General features: G+C 40.7%; 1 protein-coding gene across 9 annotated transcripts in view; it reads right to left on the reverse strand.

Annotated features, from left to right (window-relative positions):
- Positions 1-13,665, reverse strand: part of PRKG1 (protein kinase cGMP-dependent 1) — a 466,811-nt gene that overhangs the window by 230,095 nt on the left and 223,051 nt on the right. The window contains exon 1 of one of the 9 annotated variants that reach the window (XM_080598468.1): positions 10,287-10,305. The exons of 7 other annotated variants lie outside the window; for them this stretch is intronic. The gene's annotated coding sequence lies outside the window, so the exon portion shown is untranslated. Of the gene's footprint in view, positions 1-553; positions 10,233-10,286; positions 10,306-13,665 lie in introns of those variants that run through there. One more of the 9 variants, XM_080598466.1, reaches the window with a different exon arrangement.

The following is a 13,665-nucleotide window of genomic DNA, read 5'->3' on the forward strand; positions in this document are numbered from 1 at the left end:
TGGGTCCGTGTTCTACAGCTGCCAGTAACTTCATTTACCAGGATTTTTATAGATATCCTTTTGGAAAATTGCTGAAACCGTGGATCACCTAGACATTCAACACCTGTTCTCAGGGGGTTACTCTTACCTAATCACAACTGATCCTCTCCTAGGATTATACTCATCAATGGGAAGTCAAAAGGTTACCCATGTCATATATAGCATATACATGCCTAAACTGCATAATCATCAAAATATAACTTTATAAGAAGACTCACGATATGCACCAAGAAGTGGAAGCACAGCTCCAACCATTAACGCAGGACTCCAATCTCTTTGAAAGAAACAACTCACACTTTTTCAGTACAAATACACTCACATTTTTGATTCAAATAACTTCACATTAAGACTTATAGCACCTTTCTTTACACTCCTTTTCCTCCACTTCTGCATTTACTTAATTTTGATTTTTTTTTAGTTACACCTGGTTCATTAGACACATATATGACATAACATACTCTAATGCTTTAATTTTGCTTTTAAAAGTACAGACCCATAACAAAGCAGAACTTACATATGTATCCCAGAGATGACTCCTGGCCTCTCACAGCTCAGGACAGCAAAGCAATTAGCAGATCCTTTAAAACACGACTTCTGCTGCTTACAAGGGTGGCTGCTCATTACATGCACACACCTGCCAGCTGTTAGGTATTATCCCAATTAATGAGTATTTCATTATTCCCAGCTGTACCAACACCCAAAAACCATCAGCTAAGCTTCAGCCTATGCCACTTGCTGCACGAAAGCTGATTCTTTCCAGAAAAGAAAAAAAACAGGGCTGGAAATACCAGGGCTTGCATTTAGCAAGCTGTTACAACCCCAGCATCTATGTAGATAAGGAGAGGACATCTAAAACCGTGTTCTGGCTCCTGTAGGACACTGCTGCTCAATCCTGCAGTTGTAGCAAAGCACTGACAGCATCAACCAGGTCTAAACAGAAAGAAAATGCAGGTTTCATCAAGTTAACCAGGGCAGACATTTCAATCTTGTTCCTGAAGCCCAGTCCAAAGCCGTACGGAAGGAGGCTCATACGTTTGGGAGACTTTCAAGAGCTGATTTCATTTAGATTGGTTTCTGACATCTGGAAACAAACAAACAAAAAAGATTCTTTCTATTTACCCAGGAAAGCTGTAGTCTGGAGTCTGCAGCCTTGGCCTCTGAAATCAATGCAGAGACAACAAGTTGAACCAGAGTTATGGATGGCAACTTTGGCAGATGGAGACCGCTGTCAGAGCCCTTACCCTTGCGACGAAGGCAGGAACATCACGGAGAGCATCTTCCCTCTCTGTGTGCAGGGAAAACCCAGGAGCACAACCATGGGCAGCAGGGGCTATGTCAAAGGTCCATCTTGTCAGCTGCGGGTGGTTTTTTGAGCCTGACTCCACTAGCTACTTCATTCACACCCCTCAAATTCCTGTAGCGGAGGACAACTCCTCCGTCCTTGGGGTCTTCATGTGGCTCGTCTTCGTCCAGACCTCTCTTGTATCTGCTCTGTTGTCTCTTTTATGGATGAAAGAATGGTAGGCCATTGGACATTTCATGTGTTAGATGCCTTCATTACCCTTTTCAATCTTCTTTCAACCTTCCCTGGTTCGACGAGAGATTCTTTGAGACAGGGCAGCCACAAGCCTATGCAGTATTCAACATGGAGGCAAGCCATGGGTTTACAGGAGCTTGGACAGACTTTCCCTCTCTCATTTCTTTTTTGTCACTACTTCCCTCCTAGAGCTCAGTTTGGCTTTTTTTTTTTTTTTTTTTTTGAGAAAGAGAGACTGCTAGGCTGACATTTTCAAAGAACAATATATTACAGACGCAAGGCCTCATTCCTAAATTATAAACCTCAGCCCAGACGCCATCAGCTTACACACAGAAACAGGACTGCTACTCTTGCTGTGCAGCTTTCCATTTATCTGCACTCAATGTCCTTTTTAACACCATCAAATGTTTTCATAAGATGTCCCCAACATTCCTCACAACCAAAACACTACATTTTGATTTTAAAATGGTTCGAGCAGTCTGCATTATCCACAGCAACAGCAGATCTGCAGAGGATGAGGAAGGCAGGGAAGTTCTCTGCATGCTGCCCAGATGCTCCACATGACTGCAAAGACATTTTGGGCATTACAAACCTCGGTCAAACCCCAAATCTGTTGCTATTGTTTTAGCCGCTGTTTCTTGCTGCTTATTTAGCCACAGATCGGCTGAATGCTGTGACCACATATGAGATTATGAGCCAGTGTGCCAGTGGCGAAAAAATACAGCGTATTGTAGCATCCCCTGAACACTGAAGGCAACGGTTAATCTTTTTTGATGGGACACTTCCATCTGGAGCTGCCAAGCTTTCAGTGGAGCATATTCCTGTTAACGCACTTACTCCAGTGGTCTGCCAGCAGGCTTTTTTTTTTTGGATGGCTGTATTGTTAAAATGCCCAGTGTATACGCTAAGCTACTGCCAGCGGAGGTTTGTTGGTTTCTTTAGCTATAATAATCCTCAGCAGTTTTTGTGCTGCTGATCAGCTGTGTTAGCTTAAAGATGAAGAGACACAGAATTGCCTCTGCATTTTGCAGTGAGACCACCACCTGCAGCACAGAGCCAAAATACTTGTCTAAAAATACCCTCTTCTTTCCAAGAGCAGAGGCACAAATGAGACCAGGACAATGTATGAGTGTTGAGTGAAATGCTATTTCTCATGATATCTGAGATTTGTTTCTAGGCATTTGTCATCCTAGAGAGAGACTTTTTTCTTCTACTACATAGCATAAAAACAGCATACATTTAGATAATGTTCTGTGATAAGTTGCCATTTTAAATCATTCCCACACCATCAATGTGCCCAGACTATTAAATTTGGGGAACAGAAAAAAAAAGGATAAAAGGGGGCATGCCGAAGGACACATATTTGATGGGCCTGCCATGTATTTTATAATGGGATAATCGCTACTCAAACGTTTTGTGATAAAAAGTAAATAGCTACTGATGATTTTATATTAACCCCACATTAATATTTAATTATAGGTTTTATACTTTACTATATAATTGAGCAGCTATTTGGTTTTCACTGTATTTTATTACAATCCTACCACTTTTCAAAGCAAATAAGCTTTTCTATGTCTAAAGCCCTTCTTACATCCCATCTCTGCAGAAATATTAACATCTGTAGACATGCTGCAGAAAGGCTCCCCGAGTTTGCTGTTGTATTATATCACAGAGCTTCGCTACTTTTTTATTGTCTGTTACAGAATGTAAGAATTTCAGGCAGGATTTCTACCTAGTGCATTAGATAAATCATGCCGTGGTAGACGTATCTGTTGACAGTCGGTGGATGTCAGCCTGTTTGCTGTTCCGTGTTTCTTTTCTTTAAGAGCTGAGCTGCACAGAACTCACAAGGATCAACAACAAGAACACACTGCTGAACACAAAATGCAAACAGTTTCTTGGTTACATCTGGAAATGGGGAAACTCTGGTGTCGTTTCTCTTGTCTTGAGGCTCACGCAATGCTTTGGGAGAAAGAGCGAGTGCCCTGGATGATGCCAAACAAAACATGGAAGGGAAGATGGGCATTTCCTCCCGTGATTTACCAGGTATTGCTGCTGCCTTTCTGCTTTGCTGAAACTCAGGAATAACTTTGGTCTCTGATAGCACTACACAGCAATTATCCTTGCTTTTCAACAAGATAAAATACAGTTATTGAAAGGAAAAACCTGCTAAGAGAACCAGTAAATTCTTGCAAATCTGTAAAAACAGAAGCTGCCAACTACAGAATGTAAGATTGTAATCAGAGCATGAGAAAAGCAGATGTCCTGGAGTTACAATGACAACACACATCACAGTTTTAAAAGCTTGAATACTGTTCTACTTCACATTAGCTCAGCCCACTTGATCCACCCTGAATAACCACGAACAGCCTTCCCGTATCTCACAGGGCTTGGTGTGGTTTTTAATTTATTGCTTTTTATAAAAGAGGTTGGTCCTGTGATGGTCTTCTGCGTCTCTCAGACAAGAACATGCTGCATCCCCAGCGTGCATGGGATCGGGATGGTGGAAGTACCCCCAGCTGCTGCTCCACCATGGATACTACGACCTGATAACTGGAGGTCAGGCTTGACACTGGGACAGCCTCTAGTTATAATTGATGACAGAAGGCTACTTCTCTCCACCACAGTTATTTTCAGAGGATAAACTGCCTTGGGCAGCTTTCCGCAGTCACTGCTGTGTCACCCACCAATATACAGGGCTGAACATCATTGCCACAAAACTTTGTGTGCAGGCTCATCTCAACTTAGCATGCACTTTTATTATTCTCAGTGGTTGTCCACTGTCAAAACAAGCGCTGGAAATTCAAGCGCTCATATATTCATGCTCAAAATTTGAGAAGGGCAATAAAATCTCTCCCGTAACGCAATGCCCCTGGGCAGCCCGTGTGCTTGCAGTAAACAGTGTGAATCAACCCGAGTTGCTACCTGTCAGATTGCTGAGAAAATTACTCATCAAGGTGCCAAATGCTCTCCAGAGGAATGCCTTTAGTCTGTTTTCATCTTCAGCTCAAAGAGCAAACGTTGCGTGCACCTGCAAACTGCTGAAGCTCTTGCCTGAACTTTAACTTTTTCTAAACTAAATTCACATACCCTTTCTCTGGGAATCCATGGGGAAATACACAAAACCATATACTGAAGAAACTGTGTTCTTAAATTGGCAGTACTTTATGATCCACCCATAAAATAACAATTATCAGACAGGCACATCAACCTCCTGGATAGTGATGGAGTACACACTTGGATTTTGGTCTCCTTGGAAGCCACAGCACATCCAGACAACAGAAAAAATGAAATTCTCATCTTTCTAGGTTCTATTTTTAGCAAAACATACCAAGTTATCCGAGGAATGAAACAAAATATATGAAATTACCCTTAACACATTGTTTGGTTTCACAGGCTGGACTAGTTCATAAAGAAACAAGCTACAAACAAAGAACACATCTGAATTTAAAAACACAGAAGTGCTAGAAAATGTATTTCCAATTTAACGAGCTTCATATTCCTGTTTTGGCCCAACTTTGCTACATACTACAAAGAATAGCTTTGGCTGCTCTTCTGCAGCTGCAATGATATGGCAAAACAGTGCAAGGTATCTTACAACGATTGCCTTTCAACACACAAATAACATCTTAACTACTGATAGAAAAAAACAAACAAACAAAAACAACTTAAAACTGGATGATTTCACCTCTTGAAAATAAATAGTTTTGTGCTTTCATCATATTTTCTGCCACTGAGCCAAGCAATGGTCCCTTTGAGGGCTGGAACTTAATTCCATGATAAGCAGCAGAAATGGAAGAGAAGTTAAAAAAGAAAATCTGAATTAAGGAGATATATTTACACAGTTTTGCACTTCTGACTGCCAGTCTCTGTATTTTATCATCACCATCAAAGGCTCCCAACCCACAATTACTACTGGCTAATGCTGAGCTATTTTGTACAGACGGGAAATCAGAAGCCCTGCTCCCATGGAGGCTTGGTGACAAGTTACAAAGCTTTTGAACGGGTGGTGTCTGGCTGCCCAGGTAGAAGTGCTGAGATAGGTAGATCTATATGTGCTTTGTGGATAAGGGCAGAGCATTTGTCTTATGGAGAAAAGATTTTAGTCTCCAAGCATCAGCTCTTCCCAATTCAGCTCCTTCAATGACAGCAGAGATGTTTAAAAAACAACAACCAAACAAGAAATTACAAATAAAAGGAAAAGCACAGACTATATATGAGCTCTAGAAACAGTGTGCAATCCCAGGTTAGGTTTAGTTTTAAACTAATTTCCAGAGAAAGTTAGGATCACAGTTCAGGTGCTAAGGGTGCTGAACTCCAGCACAACCTTCTCACAGACAAAAGGCAGAATTATTATTAATCTGCATATTCGTGCCAGGTTTCTGACATCTCTGGGTGAAACATCATGAAAGCCAAAAAGGGAAAACAATTAATTGGTAAATGGTAAAACTGGTTCATTGGACATCCACGCTCCAGCAGGATGGGTCACAAACACATGGGCAGCCCTGAGATTAAAAGCTTAGCATGAGTTCAAATGAAATAACCTGCCTAGTATGCTATCAACAGAATAGGTTCTGGTTTGTATGTTAATGTATGGAATATCCATTTAAATGGGCTTTAACATGGATCTGTGTTTAATAGATCGATACATTTGTGTAGTGCATGTGATGGAACAAGTCAGACTGTGAACTGAAAGCGACGAAGGAAAGCAAAGGAGAATGAGGAGAATTGCCTAGATTTCAGGTCTAGCAATTATTTTCCCCCTAGAAAGAAACACAGTAATCACCATCATTTGCAGTTTGCTAAGAATACAGAAATTTGGGTGAACCTTCATGCTAGAGTGCAATTAGAGGAACCTCAGACACTGTCACAGCTCTTGTACTTGCATCGTGTTTCCTCCACCACTTTGCCTAACTCATTGCACAGCTCAGTACTGCACCTAACTGGGCCAACGAGCTACATCCTCTCCATTTCAAGAATTTTTAAATCATTCTACGCTATTCTGAATATCAGTAATGGCAATATTTCATATTACAAACTAGCTGAGCAACATTAGAGCAACAAACATGCTGAGCAACATTTTTGACCAAGTACGCAGGCTGCGAACAAACTCTACCCAAGTGAAGTAATTTAGCCTGAAAAGAAAAAAGAAACACCTTCAAGAGATGCATAAGGAATATCAAGCATTAAGTTGTTGTATGTTGAAACAAATACCATTAAAAATGCCATCTATACCACGCTGGGATGCCAAAGCTTTCATCAATATCATTTCATGAATACTGTTGTGCCTTAATCCTATTTCTTATACACTGGTCATTTCTATGTATGCATCAGTTTGCTTCCTCTCAAGTCTCTGTTCAAATAAATTCTTGTATGACGGACCTCCACTGCTAAAAATCCAAGCAAGAAAAACCTTAAATCTCCCATTAACAGCAGGGAAAGAGAATTTTGGGTTGCAAAAACCAGAACCAAGCTGAAAACTGCTGTGCTGCTGGTTCCCTGCACGGAAGCGCATGGGCTGGTGTTTTTCTTTGAAATGGCAGAGAAATGCTCGCTTGAAGCTGAACTGATTAAATTCCTCACTTCAGGTGTATTCAAAAACAAATCTGAGAATTAATAAATACATGTAAAATACTTCAGAAAAGCTTCCCTTAGTACTCATGTTAAATAAGCATATCTAGGTAAAGCCAGCACCACTGCTCCTAGCTCAGACTTAAGCAAAGCTCTAAACGCATCCCATTTCAAGTACTTAAAACTTCCAGGAAACCTCTTATAAAAAACTGGCAATAAAACGGAAGAAAAAACACTTTTCAACATCTTCAGGCAAGCTCTCTGCCAGCTTGCAACAGACAGGACGTGCAGAGCTTTCACACCCCACAAACCCTCTAACCAGGGAAGATTTTTACACAATATGATGAAAAAGAGAAAAAAAAGAAAAAAAGAAAAAAAAACCACCATAATGTCTTCTTTCTGGCTCTTTAGCCCCCAAAGTGCACTCTGTATTGCACTGGACCCATCTGGAGTTAATACATCCTCTTTCTTCAACCAGAAATAGCTTCTCCCGCTTGCCACCGAAGCAGCAAATGCCTTCCAAGTACACGACAGTTGCCAAAGGATGCTGCTGTCTGAAGACAAACCGTGGCAATGCCCACCAGGATAACTCTCTTGCTCAGACAGACAGTGAGGCTGCTCATATTCAGATAGCTCCTCAAGGATCTGCAGAGCTTACTCAAATATTTTACAAATAGACAGGGAGAGCAGCTTTGACAAAAAAAACAATTATGGATAGGCAATTCTGCTGATGAGAAAATCACTGATTTTGGCCATGAAAACAGCACACAGGGCATTAGCTCATGTTAAGCAGATTAAGAGAGCTGGACTTTTAAAACATGTCCTGATGGCTAAAATTATCCTCTAAAATGCACAGGGGTTGGTTTGCTTTCTGATTATCACTGCAAGTATGGTTTTAAGATATATATGCAGGAAGATAGCTTTTAACTATGAAGTCCTTAAACTTCATATAGTTAACAACAAAAATTAAACAATCGAAGACTGTATGTTTAACAGTGCCTAGGAGTCTTCTGGAGAATTATACCTTAAGAAGACAGCAATTTGCTTCTTCATATACTGTCTCTATTCCTAAATGTTCAATGTCAGTCATATAAAACTGTATTGTGGTCACAATGCTTTCTTCACAGCATTTTTGCCTGTACACTGCCTGCAGGACACAGCCTTTAGTATTATATTCATCAACTTTATTCATGCCTTAGAAACTTAGTTCTTATATTTACTCCCTATCCCCCAGTTCTTTAGCCAGGCTATGCACACAGGAGACGCTGAACGAAGTTTAGGCATGCTTGATACAATACGTGTTGTCCTTAGAGCCTCTGCAAGTTCAAAATTCAAGCTAAGAGTAACAAAATTTGCATGCAGTTAAATATTCCTGTTTTCTTGATATTTCAGAGCAACTCAGAAGCACCATGTGCTGGAGGCAGAGCCCTGCTGGGATGCCTGAGGTGTTGTGCAGAAAACAATTCCCCAACACCAAACCCACGCACAGGGCTGTGGATAGTCTCCCATGAGTGTTCACGCTGTGCTATGCCAACCCTACCCTCTATAATTCAATTTTAGGACAGAACTGAAAATAAATGCAACTGTTTTATCCAAAATCCTTGCAGCTTCTTCTTCCTATAAAGAGAATGACATGTGTCAATTCTACTTGGTCTCACTCTTCTGCAATCCTCACATTTCCAATTTTTAGCCAATCTTTAAGTATCTTTGGGAAAAAAAAAAAAAAAAGAAACCCTGAGAAAGTATGAAAGGGATCTAACTTTTTGAAAATTGGGCCCTGCTGCATTTGCTGCTTCTTCTCTTGGAGTAAGATTTTAAGGCCTCCATCTATCCTTTCAAGCTGTCCTCACTTTGTATTACAGTGTAAGATGTTATGAATGTTAAGCAAAAGTATTTTAGAAAAGAAAAAAAAATTTAGTGGTTATCATATCCCACCCTGTCACAAGAGCAGTAAATTAACGTAATTATTACCTAAGTTCAATTATATTCAGCTGAGGCCAGAATGGCAATGACACTGTCAAGTGTAGAAATTCATCTATGACAGTGAAATGCATTTATATTTTTAACCTGCAATTCTTGCACTGAAGGCAAGGAGTCCTTCCTTGAAAACAAGTCATTTTGTCAAGAGATGGTGACACGAATGTATCATTGCTAGAGAGGTTGACTCACTGCAGTTTACCTATAACAGAGAAGAGTCATTCCACCATTTCCTTTCCTAAAATACAGGAAACGACAGCTTTCTGCTTGCCATAAATAATACTTAGAAATCCTATAAGTCTCCAGTACAACTCCCTATTTTGCACCCTCAGCTCTCACATTCACTGTTTGAGGGCACATTTACAAGAAGCATCTCAGAAGAGATTGCCCTGCCACCACTAAAATCTTTGACTATGGACGGAATACGATGGAAATCGAGAGCTCTCATTAGTAATGTTCTGAGGAATAAAACTGCCAGGTTAGAAATTGGCAGCCTGATTTAATAATGTCTAATCCAGGATTAAATACAGAGTACACTGACAGTTGTTTCTGTCTCAGGATGCATGTGATATTGGAGAGGAAGTATGAGATGTGGGGATAATTGCTTTGCCGGCCCATGGTGACGATGATGCATGTGCATATCTTACCCCTAACCTTAGCAGAAGTTCTTGTGAAACAAAGGCTTTACGCTGGTGAATGGGATGTGAAAGCTAATGTACTCAGTTTGTCACATCAAGATTATTAATTGTTATTATTCTTATTATTTTGCTAGCCTAGCCCTGTAAGCAAGTAGGGCTTACTTGCCAACTCTGCTTCCCGACCTGTCTGTCCATCTGGATGGCTGTCCATCACACCCCAGCCCCAGCATCACAGCCTCAAGAACACCAATTAATGCTTTCTAATGCCAGCTTAGCTCAAGGTACCAGTCTCAAAGATGCCAAGTTCTCAGGAATGTCCTTAAAATCAGCAGAGCTGGATCACTCATGGTGCAGCTCACAGGCTGTCCTGTGGATGGAAGAACATCCTTCTGCCAACCAGTCCCACCCATGCCTGGCTGCTGGGGAGGCACGTGGCATGGTGAAACATGGATTTTCAGCTAGTATCTGAAGAAGGACACAGTTCAACAGCAAAATCCCATGTTAGAGCTGAGTTGAACATGTACCTGTTTGCTTGAAGGGCACTCAGACTCGCTAGCATCTTGTTACTGGCTCGGCGATGCATTTCTTGCACGGAGCGTCCAGGCTCGGGGCAAGCCCGAGCGCCCTTCCAGCAACGCATCTTCCTGCTCCTTGGCTTCCTTGCAGTTGTTACATAGATATGGCATATGTTTCCTACAGCACAGGTAGGGCAAAAAATATACATACATTTCTAAATTATTGGAAAAATGGTCAAAAGGGGTAAATCTAAATGAATGTCATCAAAACAGCTGACAGTATTTTATGGGGCAAAGCAGTGAGACAGCTTTTCTGTACTGTTTCCATAGCACAGGCGGCCTACAGCACACCAGGATCTGCCCAAGACACAAAATACAGCAGTACTGACTATGGTACATGTTTTCTGTATCTGTTTTTTTCCTTTCTGAGCTGGTAATTGCTGTGTGGATGGGCTATGGCTATCAAACCCAGGCTGCTCAGCTGACTTCTTCCAATGTCTGAGCGAGCTGAATGCCTGAGGGTTGGAAAATTATTCTGTGAATGCTTATGACAAGTCCAGAGCAACAATAAAGAAACTGCAGTTCATATGATAAGAAAAAGAAAAGGGAAAAAAGGCATTAACTCCAAACCTTGGGCATTCATCTCATCAGAGAAGGGCTGAAAAGCCAGCCTGACCTCACTGGTAAAATGCAGAATAACCGCAGGAGACAGCTGATCGCATCGTACTGCTCGGAGGAGCAGTACCAAACCCAGCCAAGCACAGGCTCGGGATGGAATGGGGCTGTGGGGCGTCCGTGCAGGTGTGGGGAGGTCTCCAGTCCCAACCCAGCCCCAGACTGCTCAACATCAAACCCTTCCCTCACGCCATCTACATCCACCTGAAAACCGGCTTGGGACCCAATACTCCCTGGCTAGAAAGCTCTCAGCACTACAGCCAGTGAAAGTCATTTCAGAATTATTACTTTTTTAGGGTGTTGCTTTTTTGTGGGTTTGTGGGGCTGGGCTTTGCTCCTTTGCTGGTTTTCTTTCGGCTGGTTGCTATCAAGCATAAATGTAAAATGAGCCTTAGCCAAAATCAGATTTTTGGCTGCAATACCAGACACTGACCATATCCTGGGAAGGAAACAGCCTGCTTCTTAGGGAAACTCTGGTGCTTTGTTTTGCCTTTTTTTTTTCCTTTTTTTTTTCCTGAGAGCTACTCAAAATGTTTTGTATTTGTTTTCTTTGAATTTATAAAAGGATAATCAAAGTGAGAGCTGGTTCTTGTTTAACAATAATCTAGACCCCCCCCCAAAAAATAAAATTGAACTTAAACTTTAAAAAATATAACATCTTTTTATGTATTTCAGTGGCATACTGAAACAGATAAAAACTTCATTGAACTTTTTTTTTTTTTTTTCAATTTAAGTACCGCAGAACATAAAAGTGATGGCTTCATTCCATTCCCTTGAAATATTGCAGGGAAAACCTGAAACACAATGTTGAAATTTGAAATTGAAACATTTATGGTTCTCCAAGTATTATTTCCCCATGGAGACTAGAAATATCTAAATCTATTAAATCCTACATTAAATCTGGACAAAAGGACAAATGGCCATGCACTGCTTCAGATACAGATAAATCAATACAGAGACTTATCACGTATCAAAACAAATACTTTCTGTATACAGATATATATATCTACATGTAGAGATATACAGATATCTATGGATATAACATATACCTATTTAATGTGGCTCATTAGCTGCCAAGACTGTATTATTTGTGTCCGTAAGGCTAGTGGCTCTGTTTTCTGGATTAGTATTCATGGAGCTGAGCAACAATGTCAACATTTCCATGAGTGAATCAAAGCAGGAACCAGTGCTGATGGACGGATGAGGAAAGGGATTTTGATAGCCAACGTCATAAAGTCACGTAAGAATAACAACTGCCCTCAGACTGAAGGGTTGTCAGACAGCAGCATGTCTCGTCTCCCTTTAGGTTGTCAGTGTGTGAGGAAGGAAAATTAAATATATATATATAGACTGCTGGTTATGAAGACGCTACAAGTGCGACTATCTAAAATGAAAAAACACTCGTACAAATTCTCCTGTAGGCTCTCTGCTCAGCAGTTGAATTGACTATTTTTTATTAAACTGATTTAAATTCAAATATGCAAATCCCATTAGAAGTACATAAGACATGGAGTCTAAGGCCATATCACTACTTTTAGTTAGGGTCGTATACAACAACCTGATCTGGGAGTCAATCAAAATCACTCTGTTACTGAAGGAACTCAAATTTCTTATTCTTCACCAGGAATGAAGTCTATTTTTGGACTTATATCAAACTCTGTCAGTTGTAGTCTACTCTGAAATCTGAAAAGCCTACCGTACATGGAAAGAAATCCCAGTGGTTTGTCACACACCAGCACTTCATCTGCAAGGCTTCCTACCTACTGAATTACATCTATTATGTGCACAAGCAACCATCAAACTGGTAAAGTTTGTCCAAGCCTTCAAATCAACTTCCAAGACATGGCTGAGTAAATAGGAAAGCCTGTAAGAAGACATTAAAATCCATCTAATTGACTTAGGCACCTAAGTCCCATTTTGCAATGCTCATTACAAAGGAAGAAGCCAAGGTTCCATTGATTTTTTAAATGGTGCTTTGGTTCCTAGATGTCTGGTGCTTCTGAAATGGGAGCTAAGCACTTTAGCTGATTCCCCATTTTTAAGCATTTATGCATAGTACAGACTGCATTACTATATTATTTTCCCTTTCTCAATAATGGAAAAGAAGTTACAAACCACTGAAACCACAGGGAAACGACCACAAGACATGACAATGCTTTGTAGAGACAACTCAGCTCTATTTGGACCAATTAACATGGATTTTGCCATAGGTTTCATTTCCAAATATGCCAGGACACCATCAGTCATCCTCATATTACCATTCATCCCATGCTGCTCATGCTGGTGTTTCAGTCATCAGTAAAACATCCCTTCACTTGGTTTTCTGGGTGGTCAGTGGTACACAGCATCTGTTTAACACCCTCCATTTATTATTACTCAAATGTTGCTGATACACGTATTGCTCACGGGTATATTCTGAAGGTCTGTGTCTCCTTACCTCCTCAGCTCACCTCTCCTGGACAACCAGTATCCCCCTCCACCAGCTTTCGAGGAATACAAGTTCTCACTTCCAGACTCGGTAGTGCTAATTAAGTCAAACTGTTGATTACACACAGTCTTCCAGTATCTTGTTTATTCCTCATTATCAGCATACAGATATCCAAGACACCCATTCACTAGCATCTTTTTGAGGTTTTCTTATTTTTTTGCAAAATAAAAAGCACATCTCCTGAAACAGTTTTAAACTGGAAAAGAAACACATCAGTGTGCACAT

This window comes from Anser brachyrhynchus (genome assembly GCF_964034855.1).
Source record: "Anser brachyrhynchus genome assembly, chromosome: 6".
NCBI classification, from domain to species: domain Eukaryota; kingdom Metazoa; phylum Chordata; class Aves; order Anseriformes; family Anatidae; genus Anser; species Anser brachyrhynchus.